The following is a 20,949-nucleotide window of genomic DNA, read 5'->3' as shown; positions in this document are numbered from 1 at the left end:
CTCAGTACTCAGTACTCATCACAGATAATCAACGCAAATCAAACGCAAATTGATATTTAATAGCTGTTTCATTCGATGCCAGAGAGTGCGGTTCCATGTGTGCATTTGTAAAGGATGGTAAAACAATAACAATATTTTGTAACAGGTATTATCATGTTTTTAGCTGAAGCAACAACCTTGTCTGCGTCGATAACCAATGGTCCAAATGTTTTCTGGAAACTGAGCCATTTTCTGTGTTGAATTCGTAGGTGGTCCCAAGGAGAGAGGGCTAGTTTTATTATTCACATGAAAAATCTATCTTAATGAATAAAGAATTCAATTACAGTGGCGGCTAATGAGAGAGAGCAGCTGTGATGTGATGATGCTGTTACAGTGTGTTTGAAGCTGGAGTCAGGCCCAAGCTTTAACTAGGATTGCACCGGTCAGGTGTTTATCCCGTGTGTCGTTCTCTTCTCCAGAGTTATCTTCCTCTGCATGTCGCGGAACAGGCAGCAGTGCAGGTGTCTCAGCTCGTTACCAGGAAAGTGTGACTCTGACAGGGCCTGTCAATAACCATTTCAAATTGTCGTGGTGAAATGTGTCAAGAACTTAACTGATCTGATCTGGGACACACGCAGGAGAAGTGCTGCAAAAACGGAGAGTACTTTGGGAAAAAGAGTAGAAGAATAAAAAACAGGACTTGGTTGTAAACTACTGATGCAGTTTACAAACCAAACCTTAAGTTTTGTTTTTCCATAGGCTGTCTCCACAGCTGGGTGTTTAGATTACGTGATGGAGGTTTGTATGTACCATATCATCATGACATTAGTGGTTAAATCCCAAATTAATGATGACAATATTATCATTAAAAATAAATAAATAAATTATGGGCAATAATTTGTGGCCCAATATATCGTCCAGCAAAATGTGTATCGTCCTAAACCTACCATCAATACAAGCATCCAACCACTCACGCAACCTTCTATTTCTCCATCCACCCTACACTCCCTAGACGTCAAACAAAGACACAGACATTTTCATTTGTGTCTCTATCATCCATATATCCATCCATCTAAAGTACCCTTCAACCATTCACTGTCTTCCATCCATCTTCCATCCATCGGTCCGTCCGTCCCAACATTCACCTCAATAGAGACTGCACACACAGACAGAGACTCGTTCTTTTGTCACTGCTGATGTGTAATTGCTATGTGAGATCAACCACAGAAGCTCTGAATGGAAGTCAATAGAGTCATTGTGTGAGAGGACTGATGTCTCTTTAAGAAAATAATGCTTCGAGATTGTTGGAATTCATGTCACAGTCCACACTTTACACCACCGTGCCTTCACAAAGACCCTCAGATCTGTAATAAGCATTTAGTGGCAACAAATCATCAACATCTGTGAAGAGTAGGAATGTAAGAGCGCTTGTGTGTTTCTTTTTATTTTGTTTGTTTTCATACTTGTTAATGTCACAGAGCATTTCTTGGAAAATAAACACTACATAAAAGTATATACCTGTACCTTATGAACATATATATATATATATATATATACATATATATATATATATATATATAGTACCCTGTGTATACTTTCCTTTAGTTAATAGAGTCCATTAAGTTACCATTTACTAAACTTGCTAATATCTTCTATCTATCTGTATTTTCTAACTGATTAATGTCACATTTCAGGGCTGTTTCTGTCTGTTTATTTTAAATAAACTTACAAAGCCCAGATATCATAAAAGTTCTAGCAACCTCATCATACAGCAGCATAAATGTGGAGACATGTTTACCAGTGAGGCCGACAAAATACATTCTTCCTATTATAATACATTGAGACATCTATTTTGAAGCAGCACTATGAGCACCTGAAATGCCACCTTCTACAAGGACAGCCAACCAAAGGAAATAATCAAAAAGTTTCAGGCATTGGAACCACCAACTTGGCTGCAGTTCAATCTGCATCAGTGAGTGTAACCATATGCCACCTCCATCCAACGTACAGTAACCACAAATAAAGAGTGAGCTTTAGCAACAAACCTCACTCCAGGTATAAGAAATGAATAAATAAGATATAAATAAATTCATGAGCAGGTGTAACCTGTCTCACGAAAACTTGAAATGACCTCAAACAACAAATGCACAATATTATTTTTATGTGGGAAAAAATAACTTCTAAAGTAACTCATGGTGAAATGTATCTCATAAATATAAATATGTTTAACCTAATTGGGGAAATAAAGCTAATCATAAATTATATTGATTAGTTATCCAATTTCTAATGTATTACACAAATAAACACAGACATATATATTAGTCAAACTTAATTAATTAATTGGTAAAATAATTTGTGAGGACTTCTCCGTTAAAAAATGAGGTGTATCCAATAATTCCTGCAACATTTTTCGCACATAAAATTCATTTAAAATTACATCCCAACATCAATAGACATTTGTAATTGAAATCCACCAACTCTATGTACCTATGTTTCAAGTTTTATTTTCAAATGTTTTTCTTGAGATTTTTTCAGTATTAATAATAACATCATTTGGATTCAGTCAGGGATAAAAGCAGGTCTGAAACACTGATATCTACCTGCTGTTGTTTAAGTTAATCTTTATTTAGTTCACAGTTTGTTCTGTCTTTTAACAAAAAAACTAAAATATCACTTTAAATACTGTTATATACCTTACACAGCTGGTAAATACAGTGTATAATATGAGTTTGAATTCATCATTTGCTGTTATTGACAGTTGGCTGTCAGATGTGGAGTTCTTGGTAGGAAGAACATAAAGCCTATCATCTTTTTGATGTTCAGGAAACAACAGATGTGGTTGGGGAGCGTTCTGTTAACTCAGCAGATATACTGTATAAGAACCCCTAATTAACAGGAACACCCTACAGTATGCGCACAGTTTATGAAAGAAAAAGGAGACATACATACAGATAAATTACACTGTTTATCAGCTGCATCCCTCAGTCAGATTCATCTCCTTTAAACAGCACAGTAGAATGGAGTGACGGCCAAATATATTTCCATTTGTATTTCCATTATTATGTCTACTAAACACTGCCAGCATTTAAATTGTTTAACCCTGAAAGAAAACATTTAGTTTAATTCTTTTTTCATTTTTGCAATACTGTGATATTATATAAAGTCAGGTTTCATTGTGGTGATTACACAGTGAAATATTTAACTTTGAGCATGCTTTATTATGATCCAATGAGAAAATCCAATGAACATTCTGCAGCCTGAACCAGCAGGATAAGAAGGAAAAAAAAAATCAAAGTAACTTGACACTGTGTGTTCAGCGTAGGGTACTGTATATGAATTAAGTCACCCTGCTGCTAATCCACCAACATGGCTGTGAGTCTTTAGTCACAGGATTTAATCTGTGACACTGGCAGCAGCAGTTAAAAAATCAGGCACAAAGAGCTGTGGTTGATTTCACGTTGTTCTGCCACCCCGGTTGTCATGGAGATGGTAGTAACTCGTCATAATACCAAGGTTTGATGTAACTCATTTTGTTGGTAATGATTTGTGGATAGATTGTAGGTGGGGGAACTGTGACTCATTTTGAAGGCAGACGCTGGCAGCCAGGGCAGACACTAGTGTTTGCTGGGAGAATCGAGCTGTTTTATTGCTCCTAATGTGATAATTTACATTCAGCCTGTGAACCCTAATGGATCCTCTGCTCCACATTTTACACTTTCTGTTGAGCTGAATCATCAGTGAAAAAAATTTGGCCTCAAACTTTTGCTGTCCCATGGTACACTGTAAATGTGTTGATGTTTTATTCTTTAGCATGCATTTTCAGTATAACTAACGGTACACACAAACCTGTCATCATTATTTTTGTCGCTTTTTGAATCATATTCAGTTTTGATCACACACCCGCAGCCAGTGGTTTATTTCCGTGCTGCTACAGGAGATCGTGCACAACTCAGTTTGATGGCACACAGTTTGACATGTGACTCTTTTACTTCCTGATACATCATCATCTGTCAAGAGTGATGGGAAGAGTAACGGCAAAAACAGTGAGTCAGTACTTTAGGACCACTGTGGGCATTCTTCATTATTTAAATGTTACGGTCGCTCTGTGCCACACTGAAAAGCCACAGCAGGAAATATTATTTTAGCACGAGCAATTTATTTATCTTTTGATTCCAGGATGCAAGCCATCATCCCGTCCATCCTGACTCACTGGGGTTGTTTCTGCTGGCAGATAATAAAGGCAGCATTAACAGATGCCATCTTAACACAGAGTGCAGACGGCACAGGCAGACTCTGCAGCAGTGGAGGAACATGTGACAATGCATTCTTCCAGTTTAGTCCAAAATAAGTGGCTACAGCGCCCTGCTTTTGGAAATGAGCACAAATGAAGATGACATGAGTGTAGAGTGAGAACCTGAGGCCACAGATCTTTCTATAAACAGGTTCAAAGTGGAGCATTAATGAGGCTCTTTCCATCCATCCATCCATCCCTCTGTCCATCCATCCATCCTTCCTTCCATTCATCATTTATCCAACTAACTTCCATCCATCTATACCTCCATCCATTTATTCATCTTCATCTTCCTTTACATCCATGTATTGCTCTATCATCTCCCACCCATCCATCCTCATTTGCATTTACACCTACCAAATGTGTTAAAAATAAACCAAACTTAATATTAAATGTGGGAGAGAAGAGTGTGTAGTTATTACAAATAAAAATGATCTGGGGGTGTAGCGCTTTGTTATTTGCTTTGTTCTAATAATAAATTGTACTACAGTACGACAAAGTATACACAAAATACAAAATCAGACAATCAACCATTCTATTTGGCTGAAAAACTTCATCTGTCATTGTTGATGTTCTCTAAAATCCATATAAAAGTCTAAATATTACAAACTGCATACACGCAATACAAATGTTTTTCTTCTACAACTGTGACGTCACAGGTCGGTGGGTGAAGGAGTATAAACACGGACAGAGATTCTTAACTCCATAAAACACTTGTTCAGGGGCTTCATCCTCTGTGAGCATAAACTGATCTCACCGTGAAATGGTTACTGTGACTGAATCCCAACTTGTGTGTCCTGCTAGTGAAGGAACCTAAAAAATTCTGTCTACAGATTGACAAGACAAAAATCTGTCTCTGTTTCAAACCCTGTCTCCACAACTTGCTTTTCTCATGATTACACACTGAGAAACTAGCGAAGATGAAGACACTCGCGGCCACACTGTCACAGCTGGTAGGATGCCTCCTAGTCAGCAGTAAGTAAGTACCCAGAGTAGAGAAAACTGAACTCAGCAATGTTTCTTCTTTTGCCAGCAAAGAGCTTTTGTCTGTCCTGTCTCTTTAGAGCAATTAAAAGACTGGCCAGAATTGCTGTGTGCAGTGTAATGACTTCTTCAGCTCAGAATATCCTGGTAGTGGATTCTTAATCTTTAAAATACATACCTGTTACTACTGATGGGAGCCAAGATCACTACTGGGTCAAAAGGAATTCACATATTTGTTTACAGCTGCATCTGTTACATTGATAACATGTGACAAGACATGGGGGCGGGGGTGGCTTTCCTCTGAGAGCTCCAGCGCTCCACCACCCGTGCCTCTGATAGTAGGACTTATGAATTTTTGAGTGTGAGTCATTATGACATATAAAATCGTATGGAACCGATGCCTGTGGGCCTCCAGTTTCAACCCCAGTCCTTTTGGTTTTGACATTAAGAAGGCAGAACACTCTCTGAGAGGAACTGCCCAGATTCTGCCTTTTAATGAAAGGTGTTCGTCATCACCTTGTCAGTAACCGTGTGTGACTATGACAGGTTGATGCCACTTACTCACCCCGAGGGGAGCCTGCGCTGTCAGGCGGAATTTGCAGTCCTGCCATTTCACAGTGGCAAACGAAGTAACCTGGACAGGACAGTAGAGTGGGACCACATCATGGGCCCTGCAGTTGTCTCTTCTTTTTAAAAAAATAGAATGTCTTTTCCTAGTCTTAGCATTATCTTGGTCTCCTCTTCCAGTCAATTATAGGTTTACATTAGATGATGTCATAGACGTTTCAAGGCAATCTCCGGCATCGTTTCAAACCCACCCCATCACATTAAAATCCTCAAAATCCCTCGAAAGGTCACTGCGGCGGGCACTACCGTTCTTTTTCTCAGCGGGTTCCTTTGCTTGGAACAAGGGAGGGGCTGCATAATGCCAGCTGACTAGATGACTGCTCGGAGGGTTTTGTGGACAGGCCCAGCCGAGGTTGTGGGTGGCTGCAGAGGGATACGGACCACGTCTCCCGCAGACCTTTAACAGCCTTTTAAAAGCTTTAAGAGGGCCGGCCTGACGCCAGCCACTCACAGGAGAGAAACCGCTGACGGAGCTGTATGGGAGGAAGTGTGTTTCTGTGTGTGGGGGGGCGGAGGGGGAAAACAAGTGGTCGAAACTGTTCCTGGAATGCGTTTTGTTTCATCGCATACTTTCGCCTTCCTCGCAATGAGCCGAACATGCCACAAGCTAATCTACTAGTGTAGACTCTGTGTAATTACAACCATTGGCTCTGAATAATTCACCAGAAGCATCAGCTGAAATAACATCCAGCACTCATCCAATGCTCTTCCGTTAGCATTTCCGCTGTAGCCTATTACCACTACTGCAGGTTGTCTGTACTGACTGCCTGAACGGAAACATCCGGCGTTTCAAAGCCAGGACAAGGTCAAACTCAAAGCCAGCTCGTAATCCAAGTGCACTGGTCAACCTGTGGTAGTTTATTTCAGTAGCTGAAGGTACGACACACCTGAAGACAGCCTCAGCTCTGATTACACTAACGTCTCTCCTCACTTTAAGTTGTGTTCACACCTCACCAAGTCACTCTGCTGTTCAGACTTACTTAACCAACATTGGTCAGTGAAGCATGGAAACAGTTCTACATCACTGGGAAACAGGAGACAGTGTTTCCATTTGAAATCTACTATTGGTGTAAAAGCACTTTGTGTTCAGTTGGCTGTATTAACTACAGAGAAAGTTCTTTCTGGTTTGGTACAGTCTTCTGTTGATGAGAAAATGAAGCAGGCTGAAAGTATTCTCCAGTTTGGTGTCTTCACTGTGGTTTGGGTTAAATAATACCCACTATATTACACTGTCTCTCATTTCAGCGCATGTTTATTGTAATCCTACGTAAAGAAGTATTGTGATAGTATGCAATAGATAGTATCAACAAGTACACAAATGAAAATGCACAGATCAGTGTGTAAAGAAAACTGACAAGATTTCAGGACAGCCCTGGACAGTTTCGCAAAAAAATATCCTGGAAATCTTTATTACTCCCAATGCTTATATAAAACCCTCAGACTTTCAGTTGGGTGCTATATTTCATTTTGGCACTGAAGAATGAGTTTTTTGACACTGAACATGACAAATGCCAGCCTCAATGGGCACTGTCTGGGGAGTGGGGGGGGGCAGCCACCCCTCAGAAGATCACAGCAGTGGCAGTGAATGCATCAGAAAACCGTGCTGTAGGCGAGCATAAGTCAACAGCGCATAATGTGAGCCTTTGATATGCATGATGCTAAATAGATTGTGAAAATGCTCTTTTCATGACTAAGATGGAGCATTTCATTAATCCTCCAACTCAAGCTGCCTCCACCAAAACAACGAGCAGCCCTCACGGGAAAGACGCAACACCTACAGTGGGCTGGGGAGCAGCTCCCATACAGTTTTATGTACTCACTTTCAGTGCTGCCCTCTCCCCACCTTATGATTTCCACATCTGTATATAATGTGTCAAATATGCGATATTTATGTCTTCCCCTCTGAACATCATATTGTATCATTTCTCAGTACTGTTCACACATGCTTCTTTGCTGCCGTGTGCAAAGTGTAGGCAGATACAGCTGAGAGGGATATTTACGGAACTTAAATCATGTTCTGCCTATTAAGTATGAACGCACAACATTTGGTCTAGCAGCCAGAGGGTCTTTGATTTTTATTTTGAGGAGCCTCCTGTTACTGATAACCCACATGTACAGGATTAAACGAACAGCACAGAAACTAATTAAAAAATATTTTTTCCTGCCAACACATTCCAAATTATTTGCAACACATTTTGAAAAGTCTGAAATGAAGTGAAAAAACAAAACAAAACAAAATAGGTAATTAAATAAAATGGGCCGTCCCTTTTCACCTCACATGAGCATTCATCTGCACCAGTTTCCTTTTAATAATATGCCACCACCACTGGAAGCTGTTATTGGTGCGTGCAGCAGATTTCACTGTCAAACTGTCATGCTCTGCAAAAAGACAGTTTAATTAGCTGCTGCTAAACTCCAGACCCGTGATGGGATCACAACAACCATTACGCCTGTCAACGTCCTCTTCTGACATCCAGACCCATGAGCCCAGAGCAGCCTTTATTACGTTACTATATTATATTTGATTTCAATTGGAAGCATCACAACTCGAGCAACTTGCACAGATGCAAGTCACACTGTCAGGGCAATGAAATAAGATGGACCTGAGAACCTTCCGAGGCAGTGGGAAAACTACCTCTGTGGTGGTCTCCAGGACCGCGGGCTGTCACATAACGTATCATCCAGTGGTCGCTGCCCCACATGGGTGTTAAAGCTCAGCCCTTCCTGTCCTGTCGATTCTGCACAGCCTGCCCCATGCTGATCTAATCACACTAAAGCCCACAATCCTTTTTTTGAGAAAAGATGCTTTTCTGAATCAAACACTCTTCTTTGAGGTGGCAAGGAGTGACTACAGAAATGCTACAGTTCCCAAGTGAAGCACTGGCATTCATTAGTAATGATGATGGCTGAACAGGAATGTAATATAAGAAGAAGCAAAAATTCAGCAACATCTGAGGATGAATTAGAGATTCAGTGCAGGAAACACCTTCTGCTGCCAGAATTGTCTGATTCTTTTCTAGTGAATGAAGGGCAGCAGGAAGTCTGCAGGTGCTGCACTGTGACATAAAGACCAATGACTGGCATAAAAACCTATCAATCCACAAGTACGTGTGAAAAGGCGAGCTAGAAATTAGTGGGATGCATACGGTGACACGGGGGTTCATGTGACAAGGAGCTGATGATATCTCTATGTGGAGTTAATGTTCTCTAATGTGCTCCTCAGTTTTTCTCTATAGTTTCCTCCCACAGTAACAAATATATGGGTTTAACTATTCACTCTAAATTAACTGTAGATGTGAGTGTGAATACTAAGTTGACACTAACTATATTCTTTCTACAATACTAGCAGCCCATGTACCATCAGTGGTACAATAATTTGAGAAACACTGACCTGTTTACATAGTGCAAAAGAATCAATATGCCCAAAACTTCATATTCTCATGTATTCATCGTAATAATTGAGTGCCTTATTTAAGATAAAAGATAAGATAAGACTTTAGTCATCTCACACCGGGGAAATGTCCCACAATGGGAAAATGTACAGTGTGAGTCTTTGCAACAGGCACAGGTCGCCATAGGTGACACCATTAGGGATATGTGGTTCCTATGGGAATCAACCCCAGGAAGCTTCAGCGTGTAAGGCAGATGTGTAAGGTAGGAGTGATAACAGCTACACTATGAAACCACTTTGAATATACTACTATAACTGCTACTTTTCTTACAACCACCTGTACTACTACTGCTACCAATTAGAAATTAAAAAAAAGGTTTGATGTATGGTCGATATAAAGAGGAAACACGGTCCAAGGCTGCAGGGCTGTGGTTTTTCATCATAGTGTGATGAAAACTGTGGGTAAAGATTTCATCGGTGATTAAAAATACTAGTCACAAATGTGACAGTACTAAGTACAATGAGGTTGAGTGCTGTACCTGCATTCAGCCATGCATATCACTGATCTCTTCCATTGTGCATGTTGTTCTACGATGTCAGGGTCTTCTGTCATTTGGTCAGACTGCGGTCTCTCTGCTTTTACTGCGCCTCCTGGATGAGCTTCTACTCATTCATTTGTGTTGTTTGTCCTTCAAAGTGGTATAATCAGTATTCCCATGTTCACAGTGGATCAAGTGACTTGCTGTAATATAAAGTAGGTCGCTCAGATTGGCAGAACCGCAGAGAAATATTATCTAACCCTGCAGTACTCGCTGCAGCTCTACATTGAGCTCTTTTAGCATCTCAACAGGCCCCGGTTCTAAGTACTTACTAGTGAAAGTAAACAATAGATTTATTGCTAAGCTAGACTTTCCATTTCTGTTAAATAAAACACACAATCTGCTTCTTGGTGCACTCTAAAAGCCACATTAGCCAAGCATTTTTGGAGCTCTGAAAACAGAGAAAAATGACAATGAATATGCTGTATTAGTGTGTTAGAAAACTATTGGGGTTGCATCGCACATAAGAAGGCATAAACAAATGAAGAAACAATGATCGCCAATGACAATTAGCAGCTTGGAATTGCTCTCTCATTTTTATTGCCTTCACTGACCTGACAGTCTTGTGACACCTTTCTGGGGAGGAAAGGCAAAAAAAAAAAAAAAAAAAAAAAACCCGTTCAGAACGCAGCATGAAAAACAAATGAGCTTGTGTGACTGCACTGTCTTTGTTAGCAGCTGTTAAAGTCTTAATGCTGCAGTGGCTCCCATACGCAGGAGAAGCTCTTGTGAAGCAATTAGTAAAAATCTATGTCTCCAGCCCTACAGGGAGAGCAGCTGGGGAGTCACGAAACGTGTTTGTTAACTGTACGCATTAGACAGGAATTAAAACAAATAAGGCAGAAAAAAATAGATCATTTCTTTCTATTTGGATCTATTTTTAAATGTTTAAAGATGTGTAATACACACAAGGGCCAGAAAATAAATGACAGGATTCACCAGGATTATTAATATGAGCGAAAGGCAAAAACATCCAGGTGTATGACATGTCTTACAGTGTTGCCAGCTCTAGTGAGAGAAACATGCAAGGTCTACAAAAATAAGCCACGCCCACAACCACCACCCTGCAGTGTCCAAATAAAAGATGGAGAGGTTACTTTTCTATATACATATCTATGCATTTAATTCAACATTTTATGCAAAATCACTGTAGGGAACACTGGAATTTCTTTTTTTCTTCTTCTTCTTTTAATTCACCTTGTTCTCTCAAATGCTTGAATATCGCAATTGAATACTCTGGATTTTGTATTTTGTATAAATTTTTTAATTATAATTTTTATTGTTGGGCCTGAAAATTACACATATGGCAATGAATATGAGATGACTATCCCTGGTGAGTGGTATTACTTTGATGGTAATATTTCTTAATAACCATTTATGCTTGTTGTTATTTAATCACTGATGAATTCCCATTTAGGGCCCACCACAGTAATTATTGTTTTTACAATCATTCATGTTGCAGTCATTATTCGACTGCTGTCTATCAGGCCACTGTTAATGGAGACTCCTGTTGGCCGCGGTGTGAAAGGTCCAATCACTCTATTTCATGTATGAACTCATTAACATGAGGAGAAAATGAAGAGCAGACATAAAGGCATTGATCGGGATGAGGCTCAGATAATGAGACCAATACACTGTTTTCAACACATGAGTTAATGAGCTCTTGTTTTTGTGGTAATCGTTATCAAACAACAGCGAGTGTCACGTTTGCTGTGTAGGTGTTTTTGACTTCATCAACTTATCATGATTCAAATTGGGATTAGTAGAAAAAATGTGAACAGGAGGAAAAGCTCAACAACATTAGTGACAGTGTATATCAGTGGTTTCCAAACTCACACCACATCTATATCCCAACCATATATATGGCCTGCCCTTATTTATTTATTTATTGTAAATCTTGAAGAGGAAATGTTAATCTACATGTCTTTATTGTGTGAAATAAATCCCATATAAAAAAAAAACCCACTCTGAACCGCCGTCACATTTTTTATCTCGATCACCCCCAGGGGTGGAGCACTCTCTGGATAAACTAATCACAAGGGACGCACCAATACAATTATCAATATTGGTATCTGCTACAATACTTCAGGCAAATACTTGTTCTCAAAAATGTGATGAACCAGCAACCCGATACTTTAGCGGCTATGAATGTGAATTCAAATGTATTTGTCTCGTATATGGCCCTGTAATGGACAGGTTAACCCACCAACATCCATTACTCTGGGGATTCACCCCAGCCCTCCCTACAACCCTGAAAAGGATTAAGCGATAGAAAATAAATGAATGAATGAATACATTTTATGCACTTTATATTCTTCAGATTAAAGGCAACGTTTACATTTTCCACCAGGGCTTCACAGTGATTGAACCAGCACACAGTTTAACGTTTTAATCAGAACCTCCACTTCCAATCGTTGCCTGGTTTGACTGTGACAGCTACAGGTGATCATGTTTGACTGAACTAGTTTTTCACAGCCGTTTTTCACACATATTTCTGTTGCTGTTGTAAAAAATGGTTTCTAGATGAGGGAACGGATAAAAGATATAAGAAAGGCTTCCATTACTTTGATATATATATATATTGGTCATAATACAACATGTTACTGCAAGAAGATTGTTCATATATATGTAATTTTTTTTTCATTTTTCTAAATCTGTTATCTTTCTGAGCTGCTGTCATAAGATATAAAAGAGAAAAGGCAACAGCTGGAGGAAAGGCGGCGCTTACTGCTAAAGGTTGTCAAACTCAGGGTAAGACGTTAAATAATGGGAGGGTTGGACCATTCCATCAAATTCCAGATCTTTCCAATTGCTTAAAATTGCAGATAAAGTGCTCTGTAATTAGTTACCGCCTCGCTTAAATGAAGGTGAATTTGTCGAGCACCAAAAGCTATTTATTTCCTCAAAGCACCACTTAGCAGAAACTAAAATACTAGTTTGATTTCTGAGTTTTGAGGATGTGCCTCTAGATCAAATCAAATGTTATTTAATATTTAATTATCCCCATTATTGCCAACAGAAATCTATACATTATTTTATACATTTTACATGGGCTTTTCAGTTGTATATGCTGATGACACAGTAACTTTTACTTGAGGACATTTCAAAGAACATAATCTTCTATGTCTTATTTTCTATCGAGGTTTAGGTGGGGAGTTGGAGCCAATCAGAGCAATCATGGGCGTGGTTGGGGTTTTAGCTTTGACAGTCAGAGGGCCACATAGAGATTCATTCACACTCACACCTTTGGTTAATTTAATTTAATTTTATAGTGAACAATTTACATAATCTTCTATGTTTAATGACTTTTGGGAGAAATCAGACCTAGTAACCCCTCACTCCCAGCCTCTGTAGGTAACACACACACACACCAAACAGAGGCCAACAACAGTCCTGCTGACAACTTTCATTCACTTTGTTACTCATCACAGTTATACTCAAACCCTATGTGACATGGAGATAAAAATGCAAAGGTATCTTTAGGGTCCAATATAAATTGCAAAAATGAATTGCCAACTTGAAACAAATCCGAAATCAAATAAATTGCACATTCATCCTGCTCAAGACTGAGTCTTGCCAAAGTCTAAAGCAAAAGTATAAAATCATTTTTTAAATTACTAATACAAGTTCATAAAGCAGCCAGATGGAAATGGAGTGAACGGAGCCTTGTTGAGAAATCCATTCACTTATTTACTCATGCATTGTCAAAATTAAAAATAAATATAATCCTTCTTACATAGACGTACTGTAAGAAAATAGACAATAGTAAGTACTTTCTTTGAACTCTGCCTAAAGTACTGAAGAAAGGTAACATAGCATATGTTTTATTGCCGCTGACCACCATCATTAGCTTCTGTGTATCTTGTGTGATACAATAACAGTGAGGAGTGCTGCAGACATCGCTACCAAAATCACCTGCATTATTTATCATACCAGTTATTGGAAAAGATATAACTCCTCTCACGATGTCATACTTCTCTTTTAAACACAGACATGGATGGAATAAAACTAATGGTCAGCCTGGCTCTCATCAGCAGCTGCCTCTTCACCATCCATTTATAGTCTTTATTCCACCACAGGTAGAAAACACAACGTGGGAGCAGCCGGCAAAACTGGGTGGTCCAAGGACAGGCAAGAAGAATTCTACTTCACCTCTGGAATACATCTCTCTCTCTTTCTCTCTCTCTCTTATTCTACCACAGAGGTTGAGCAGATAGCGTTAATAAACGCATTTGCACCAGTGGAACGAGAGGCACTACCTGTAATTTGGCAGCAATCTCCTGGACCATATGCAGACATGTGCACGCACACGTAGGAATTTTAAGCAGATGCATGAAAACAGCTAATATCAATGCAGTTGCACACCTCCGTCTCCTTCTCTAACACAAATACGACCGACAAAAATAATATTAAATTTTAAAAAAGTCATGTGTAAATAGAAATCAGAGAAAGATGGAGAAGGTGCTGCTGTTGCTGCAAACTCTAATCTCACCAAAGGCCAGAAAAGTGGAACTGTAAGTCAACACAGCAGATACTGATGCTGATGGGTTCCTTATAGAGACAGAGCCTAAAGATGGCTAAATGTGGACAGATTCTGCTGCTTTTGTGCAAATTAACAAACAGCTCCAACAGGATTTTTTACACGTCTATTTAACAGTTCTCTTCTGAACGACCAATTTCTGCGCCTTTACCTGTAAATGTTAATGAGCTTTGGCTCCAACCAACTCTTCCACAGAGGGAAGACCTGAGGATGTAGCTCAAGAAGAAAGTGTCAAAATCAAGACTGAACCTGGATATTTGTCAGTGGTCAGTAGTTATCTCTGTTACTTCAACATCACTTTGATTGTACTATGTAGACTAACCCCCTAGTGTCAACATAATGTAATGTAACGTAATGTAGCTGCTGTTTATTTAGCCTTGCTAATTAGCAGCTGTGCTAAGCTTCTGAGTTGTACTTGATATCAGTCCAATATACAAGTCAATTAAATGGAGGATCCTTGCACAGGAAGGAGTGACAGTATGGGTGGGGCTTCCCAGTGCAGGAGGCGGGGTTTATCACCTGTTTTGTGACATAACAAAGCGGGTGAAATCTAAACGGCATTTCCAGATTTTGTCAGATAATAAATCGTCTCCTGAATTGTTGAAACTGGAACTTAAGGAGTAGACAGGGACAAATGTTAGGGGTAGTAACTAAGGACAAGGGCAAATTCCCAATACAATGTGTAAAAAAAGAGTTGCTTACTTTAGCTGGACAATTTATTTACCACAGCTTGTTTTCCTGTGGCTGTGGTTTTTCAGAAACCCTTCTGACAGGAAGACGCGTCTTTGTTTACAGTCATTTTCAGCTATTATGAACCAGCAAAGATACAAATACATCCAGCTATTACTGATCACAGGACTGCGTCTCAGAGGAGGGCCAATCCCTTTCTTCTATATAATGTCATGTGTTTTTTACTGATTTTTTGTTTGTTTGTTTTTGGTTTTTACAGTGAAGTAAGTAAATGTGATATAATGATCCATCTTTTCTTCTGTGATGTAGCCACAGTGATCCCTGGGCAGTTATTACACCACAAACTAGTCATCTTCTATTTTACACAGACACAGTACTCTCCTATACTGCGTAGACATCAATTATATAACTTTACTTTACAACAAATTCATTCATCTGTCCTTATACCAACAAAAACAGTGACAGTGCTGCACTGCAGTGACAACAAACAGCAGCTCTTCACTCGGCTGAATCAATCTGCCAGAGAGAAATCCATAAAAACATTAATAACGCTGTTTATGTTTATAAACCGTTCCATATGTTTGACTGCACAGATAACAAATTAATTTGATGCAGAGGCAATATTTGCTTTGAGCCGTTTACCTACATCCACATACAACACGTCATATCATAGAATATTGAGCATTTATTTAAAAATAAAAACTCAAGATAATGTGCAGAAGCTAATTTAGATCACATGATGGTTAGTTAAGATGATTAAAATGATGTCACTTAAAGGGAAAGCATGTAACAGTTGTTACTTATTGTTTGCAAAAATTACCATAATACTCTCCCTGTCCTGCAGAGGCTGCTGCGACATGTCATTATTATGTCAGTTAGTGGCGCAAATGTACATTTACTTCTTTAAGTTCATGTTCTCAAGTAGATATAGAGGCAGCCAAGTCAAGCACATGTTGGGCTGAGTTAAGTTTATCCTGCAGGAAGTTTCCCTCCACATCTCTTAGATAGAGATAAACTAGAGCTGAAGTTTTAAACTGAATTGTAAAACCCCACATATGAACAAAGGGCAGAAGTGGTTCCAGGCGTGCAGGGAACCTTATATGGACTGGAGTAAAGGTGAATGTAACTGGATGACAGATTTACAGGCAAAACGCAAGAAGCTCTCGAACCCTGGTGTAAGATAATGTGCGTAATCTACTGCAGGGATGTTAAGTGCACTCATTTCACACTCCATTTCACTCAACGCTGCCTTAGGACGAGTCTGTGTGTATGATGACTCAGGAAAGGCACAGCATCACTCTCCTGAATGTTTTCTCCACTTGTTGTTTCTCACTGTTATTAATAATTTGAAATCATGCTGTTGTTGTTTTTTTTTATGTTGCCTTTTTGTCCAATTTATGCTCTGATGCACAAAATTCAAATAGCATTACCTGAAATTGCTACACCACCTGTTTTTTTTAATGAAATATACTTCTGGGAAGAAAAACATTTCCATCCATTAACCTCAGAAAAGAATCTTCTCAGTGTGTATTTATGGTCCATTATAGTCTAATATAGAACAAATGGTCTTTGTGTACGGCCTCTGTTGTAAGTTACACGCGACATCCATTAGCTAAAATAGCATTTGGTGAAATGAGAATCTCTTGTCAGAGTGAGACAACCGCACTGATATAGTTGTATAAAATTACCCTGAAATCTGACACATCACTGGTGTAATTAATGAATATTTATATTGCACTTGATTTACTAACGAAGTCTTGTTCATGTAGAATCTGACTTTCAGAAGTTTTTATTTTATGTTAAAAATTGATTTTACTTTAAAATGCATGGGGATATTTATGTTATCATGTAATAATGTAATTCATTTCCTTCCTTCTTTTCAATATTAGAAAGAGAAAGCATGTTGTTTTATAGAGTTTCTATATTCTCATTTCTCCCTTGTCTTTAATATGGAATTGTTTGGAAAACCTCCCCAGTGAACAGATGGCATCTGCCAGGAGGAGAATGAAACTGGAAGCTGGGCTCTATAAAGCTCCGTGCACACTCACTATTCCAGCACCAGCCTTTGTAAAAGGGAACAACAGAGGTCTGCTGGGAATTAAAACATGGCTCTGTTCTGGGAAACAGTGCACACATCTGTTTATTGCAGTACTGCTCTTGCGTCCCATAATGCCACTTGAAATATGTGGGTTCTGGGGAGTCTCTCAGCAGACTGAGGATGAAGGATGAAGCCCAGCCCTCTCTTGAAACCATTTCAATCACTTTGATTGTCGTAGTTTTTCATCAAGCAAATGTGGTGTGCTCATTTTAAGACCACCTTTTTACAGACTGCAATACTAAGAAGCATTTGTGTTATTACGTAGGCTGAGCCAATCTACGGCAGGCTGCTGTATCCTCCTGTATTATTAAACACAGAATGAGGCAGTGCTACAGCATCTCCTCGGAGCTGCTTACACTCTGGCCACAAAACATATGGGGATTCAGCAGCTGCCAAGCCAGGGTCTTGAGCTGAGTCTGCACTTGCTAAACTAAGGCAAAGGACAAGATAAGCCAGACAAAGCTTAGGAAAGTAAATCTAAATCCCTTCACCTTAGCTGCGATCTGCACACTGACTACTTCTCACAATATCTCCCTCGGGGAGATGACTTAAGCTTGCTTTGGAGTTAGATCCAGGTAAGCTATCAGTCACTGCAGTTGTAAAGAACATGCCAACAAGAATAATCCAACGCAAGACTCTAAATGAATCCCCCGGGAGTCGGAGGACAGAATCTGAATTAAAAAATCTCTCATTTGCTGAGTCAAAGTTTTCAGATAATTACTCACTGATATGAGAATCATTTCCCCTCTTGGCTGTAAGTTCAGAGGGATGCAGACAATGGCATATTTTTGGCTCTAATCACAGCGCCCCCCTGTTTAACCAACCACTGTATATTGAAGGTTGGAGAATAAGAGAGCACACAGCTAATCTGTGGTTCCACACAAAAAAGGCCTGGGGGAGTTGGGCCTGAATTGGAAGCAGTGTTAATAATGTTTTCTGCAAGTCAGGTACATCTTTGTTCTCCTCATGAACTTTGACGACTGCACCTTCTAGTCTTCTAGTCACACAAACAACATGGCTTGCACATGTAAATTAGGTATAACGTACAGCCCTGCACACAGAATAATGAGCTCAAAGTAACACCTATGCATGTCTAGGTAACCTATTAAAGTTTGCTCTGAGGTGCAGAGTAGCATTTTCTCCTCAGCAGTTCTGCTGCTGCTGTCTCCAGCCTCATCTGCACTGCCAGGAGGCTGCACATCTGTGTGTCTGACAATCAACGGTCCCTCCAACATCCCTCATCCCACGCGCGCCCGCGAACACACACACACACACACACATGTTCGTAGATCCACCACCCAGCTAGGGTGCTTCCCTACGTGACTCAACTTGTTTTAGGGACGAGAGGGAGACACGAAGAGAAAAGGAAGGAATGAGAGAAAAGGAGAGTTGCGAATAGAAGAACCAGACTGTTTCGCATCATTGTAAACTGGCATAGCTGGATGGGCAGATTTTTTTAATGCCTAAATTGATATATGCGCAAGAGTTACAACATCTTACCCCCCAGCTTGAATATTGAGTCATTCTTTTTCAATCATGTTTTATAAGACTAGATGTCTGAGTGGGAGCTCCACAAAAACGTTAAAAGGAACAATGAGTGCATAGTGCTGGGCGTTGCACTCCTTGTTATCAGCAACACATATGTATTTCACTTTTTTAAATAAAACTGTCAAGGCATCATGAATCACTTAATAATTAAAGTATCACCATCATCGAAACATGCAGGTGGAACAGACACATTCCTCTCATTCCCTTTCACCAAAACCCTGTTTCATCACAGATGTCAAGGTAAAGGACTTGGTAAAGGAATGGATGTATGTCACGACGTTTGTGTTTAAAAACAAACAAACACACACACACACACACAAAACAGTACGAAACATTTTTGCGGTTCGGGTTGGCTGCACTTACCCTTATTTTCCCGTAAACGTAGAATCCCTCTTTTAAGAAGTGGCCAAAAATCCAAAACCGCATCTGGCTTCGGTGCCCGACTGGTAGAAGGTTCCCTCTCTGTTCAACTCAACATGTGAGCAGTGTTTCTGAGTAGTATCCAAAGGGACTCCAAACGCACGTCGAGGCGGCGTCGATTCCCGAGACACATCGTGAGCGCTGTCCACGGGAAAAGTGATGCTGAAAGTCTCAACTTTACCGCTGTGTGTGATCGGGAACGAAATGGCAGGTCCAGAGTCCAGAGCCGCTCACTGTCAAGAGAGAGGAGTAGGGTTTTTTTTATTAACAGAGAGGAGAAACACACCTTTTACCCGAGGAGGCAGTACTTTCTATCTGATGGACGCAGGGCTATGTGCTGGATGTGATTGATGGTAAAAGCATCGCAGCACTTTGCTGGAAAGCACCATCAATGAATGTGTGCGCGCGCGCGTGTGAGTGTGAAGAAAATAGGGTGAATGCCAGAATACAGCAAGTATAGCAGCAAAACAAATGACGGAGGCTGCATGTAGTCAGTGGGGATCATTGGATTGCATTTGTTAAACCTTAATTTCGCCGATGTGTCCGCCTGTCAAGGTTTATCCTGCAGCCTACAGTAGGCTATAGAGTCTACAAACTGATTTTCTGGTATAACACTTTTTTTTATTATTATTATTATTCGTTAGCTGTTATATGTTGGACGTAAGGATTATTTAGTCAAAGACAAAATGGAAAACAACCTTAGTTGTTAAACCTTCATTTTGCCTGTGTGTGCATGTCTGTCACAGATCACCTCTAAGCATATGTTAAGGAATCTAAAAGGATAGGTTTCTTTGTCTAAAAACTTTTCTTCTCATCAGTTCCATGTTTATAGACCAACTAATCATTTTATATGGTGATTATTCTCTAAATATTCAGCGTAACTGTCAAATTAACTGTAGTGTGATAGCAATCTCTCACAGTTCAGCAAAGGTGGAGATGTGTTGTCATTTCATTTCAAATACACACACACACACACACACAGGTGCAGCATGAGGATGTAGACTATGTGCGAAAACTCAATCTGGAGCCGTGCGTTCATTTGTGCATGCGCCTTCACTTGCGTGTTTTTCCTGCCTGACAATGAACACATATTGCTGCATTAACATCATGTCCAAGGGCAGGCCGTTACACTGCAGTATGGCCAACATTATCCAGCAAAAGAGCGAGAAATTAGTTTTAAATTGAGCATGGAAGAGTATTATTGGACTCTTAAATGCAAATGATGTACTCATATTCCGGGTATTAACCTTCAGAAGAGTGTCCAGGAGCACCGGATAATTTTCTTAGGCATCCATTTTTCATGATGTCCAATATGCACAGTTATTTCCGTCTATCTTTCCGATGGCAGGAGTGAAGACCTTCAGCAGGTCACTCTGGGGGTCACACCTGTGGAGTGTTAGACTCCACCGCCTACATCAAAGGGGAGGTGTAGATAAAAAGAAGGGTCACTATGGGGAGTGGAGGTCCATACAGTGTGGGTGTCAGATCTCTGTGGGCCACAGATGCAGCAGATCTGTTGAATATTCATCCACAACTCCGCTGGAGGACATTTCATCATTCACTCATGAGGGTGGGTGGGGGTCTATTAAAACATTCCCAACCACTGTGCCCTGGCACATTAGTACAGTATGCCGTGAGAGATCATCGGATGCACTGTGGAACATTATCCAATTCACAATATATTGTACATAATTTGTCTTGGTTCATCTTTGCTACAGTGGTAGGCAGAAGGTTTAAATACTATTCCACTAGGTGCAAAGTGCAAATTAAAATTAGAACATT

At 39.9% G+C, this 20,949-nt stretch overlaps 1 pseudogene; it reads right to left on the bottom strand.

The window, feature by feature from the left end:
• The window catches only part of LOC107989204 (metabotropic glutamate receptor 4 pseudogene), a 40,559-nt pseudogene that overhangs the window by 12,455 nt on the left and 7,155 nt on the right, over window positions 1-20,949 (bottom strand).

The sequence above is a fragment of the Cynoglossus semilaevis genome, chromosome 11, assembly GCF_000523025.1.
Source record: "Cynoglossus semilaevis isolate Cse_v1.0 chromosome 11, Cse_v1.0, whole genome shotgun sequence".
NCBI classification, from domain to species: domain Eukaryota; kingdom Metazoa; phylum Chordata; class Actinopteri; order Pleuronectiformes; family Cynoglossidae; genus Cynoglossus; species Cynoglossus semilaevis.
This window is presented reverse-complemented; position numbering and strand designations above follow the sequence as displayed.